At 34.9% G+C, this 2852-nt stretch overlaps 1 long non-coding RNA gene and 1 pseudogene across 1 annotated transcript in view; both read right to left on the bottom strand.

Annotated features, from left to right (window-relative positions):
• Positions 1–1270: 1270 nt before the first annotated feature.
• Positions 1271–2102, bottom strand: LOC131220013 (uncharacterized; annotated as a pseudogene).
• Positions 2103–2133: 31 nt separating this feature from the next.
• LOC131221215 (uncharacterized) overlaps positions 2134–2852 on the bottom strand; it is a 1930-nt gene continuing 1211 nt past the window's right edge. Inside the window, exons 3-5 of the long non-coding RNA XR_009159106.1 lie at positions 2740–2828; positions 2534–2601; positions 2134–2378 (exon numbers count right to left, since the gene is read on the bottom strand). This is a non-coding gene — a long non-coding RNA (uncharacterized LOC131221215). The remainder of the gene's footprint in view (positions 2379–2533; positions 2602–2739; positions 2829–2852) is intronic.

Consider the following 2852-nt stretch of genomic DNA (forward strand, 5'->3'; position numbering starts at 1 on the left):
TGTTGACGGCACCTCAAACCTTGTTTAAATCCAGGTTGCAATCTGTGGCCACTAATGCTATTTGTCTTTCTGTGAAGTTGGCGACGATTTCTGCATCAAACCCGGCGAAAGCAGCCCTAATGAGAAAGAACATTTCTTTCCATGAATTCATTATCTCTCTCTCTCTTTTAATTTTTTAACTTTCCATTACAATAATAACTACCTGAAATCATGACGTTTTCTCAAGATAGAAGTCCAATCCATCCCAACTTGTGCATCTGTTAGGACAAGCAATTCAAACAACATCCTGCAATACATTTAAATGCCTAATCAGTCTCACTCCAGTCTAATATATTGAATGCGTAATGTACAGTCTCTTGAATTGGTGTAAACCATACCTAAATTGAGTGTAACGAATCAAAGAACGAAGAAATTCGACATGTAACTACATACAAGAAAGATAAAGGATATGCATATCTGGAGTGCTGTTATTCTGACATTGCTGTGAGAGAGTAGGGTTTCATCATATATATTGATCAACCTATGAAATTTTATGATCATATGAAGCTAAGGCATGCATGCAAACCAAAAAAGGCACCCCATAATCTAAAACAAGCATCTAAAGCTTGGTTACAAAGGTTAGAGAATACTTTCTTCAAGTGATTTTATTTTCCCTTTTACTAATACATGCACTTTTGTGAAGAAATATATAAATGAAACTTTTTGTTGACATAGATAATTTGATCATCATAAGTGGTGTTGTAGGATATGTGAAAATTTTGAAAAATCTCTCTCAAAATTTTAAGATAAAGGACTTTAAAGACCTTCAATACTTTTTAGGTAAGAGTGCTATCAATTTTGATCCTTTGAAAGAAGCTCATTGTTAGCTTAGTTGTAAAGTTTGGTTTATTTTGAAACAAAACCAATTGAAACCCCACTGGAAGGGCTCAAAAGCTAAGGATGATAGATAGCTACTGATGGATGCAAGTGCTTTGAGAAATGGTTGATGGGATAGTATATTAAACATTAATCATCCAAATTTGGCTTGTCTAATTGAAGTCATCAATTCGTTCATGTAAGACCTGAGGACACCACATATAAATACAATACAACAGATCTTCAAATATGTGACAACAACCATCAACAACATCATATATTACAAGTAGCTACTGCTGTTTAACAAACAAAGCATTTTTTCTCAAACAAGCATAATAAGATGCCTCACAACCAAAATATTAATAAATAAATTAATGAATGATAACGGTCATAGCACATACCAGATCAACTATCTATTCATATATTGGGCAATATTGTATGTGCATTCGCCCAAAACAGACGAATCTAATCGACATTCAGATCATGTTTATGAGATCAATGCACTGCCAAAAACAAAATCAAACTGACTAATACATGCTTTGAGTAATGCATTTTTAAAATAATAATTGATGGAATCAGGAGTGGAAAAACTCACAAAACTGAATCCCCTACTCAAATCATTCACCATTGACCATCACTTTTGCTGAACTTATTTTGCCGGAAGTACCGAAAAGTTAACATAATTCGTTGTCATCAATAGAGTCAACAAGGTTTTTTCACGTACACGTTCAAATCCTGCAGAGTACACTATGGTTAAGATTACGACTTCACCATAAGTTTGACAATAATCACAAATCCATCCAAAAAGAAATTACCTAAAACTTTTAAAACTATTGGCTATGCCTTACCTTGAACAAGCAACTAAGCATCTGCTCTCATTCAGCCTTCTATTGAGCCCTTCCTGCATGGAGATTCTTTGATCCTGGCCAACAAACAAAGATCCTGCTGTAAGTATTCATTTGAACAAATGATCTTGTAAATTAGACAAACAGAAATAACTACAATGAACATAACTTACCCAGTTGTGCACCATTCATGGCCCACATAGCCTTCTTAGCGTCTTTTGGCAACTCGAAGCTAACAAACCCAAAGCCCCGAGATTTGCCATAATCATCCTTCATTACAATAACACTGATTATCTTCCCAAATACAGAGAACTTTTCCCAAAGGCGATCATCAGTCAACCCATTTTCCAAATTCTTTACATATAGATTAGGGAATTTAGGTTCTTCACAGGCTGATTGCTTCTAAGTCTTATTGAAAACCCAAATGCTATCATGTAAACGAAAACCTATTTTAGAAAGATAAATGAAGGAAAATCTTCAAGCCTAGTTCAAATAGGAAAAATAGAATAAAATTAAAAAATATAGAATCTCCTCATTGGTACCACACCCGGATTCATAGCTTCAATTGTAAGTGTAAATGTTGTACTTGTGACATACCCTTGCTGTAACTGGGAAAGTGAAAAATAATTTTCTGCTTGTTGCAGGTGATCAAGGCACCGCTTTTTCTTGCCTTCACATCTAGAGTCGTTTGTTTCAATTTGTAGGTGAATGAATGTGTGTGAGAGAAGGTTAATAAAGCATCTTAGTTCATGAGTTACACAAAAAAATAAGTTAAATTAGATAAAAGAAAAAAGAAAAAAAATCAAAGACCACCAGTGAATTGATTGTTGTACCATTTGAATTAGTTTCCAGCATTCGATTCTCCGAGGCAATCATTCTTGAAGCTGAAGCTCAAGGGAACCTGTTAAAGAAAGAAACATTAAAATTTTGAAATCTATGGGAGAAAGAAGTGCGCCAACTCCCAAGACTAAAGTATTCCAGCAGTCTTGCAGGCATGACATCAGCAGTTTCGGTTTCACATAGGTGGGCCCTTATGTACATTGTCATAGTGGTCTTTAAGGCATTAGCATATCATTGTAATGTCCCAAAAAAAATTCCCTACTAAAGGATGGAACACCAACATCAAATCTGAAGCTTTCAGGCCATGCAACA

This window comes from Magnolia sinica, chromosome 12 (genome assembly GCF_029962835.1).
Source record: "Magnolia sinica isolate HGM2019 chromosome 12, MsV1, whole genome shotgun sequence".
Taxonomy (NCBI): domain Eukaryota; kingdom Viridiplantae; phylum Streptophyta; class Magnoliopsida; order Magnoliales; family Magnoliaceae; genus Magnolia; species Magnolia sinica.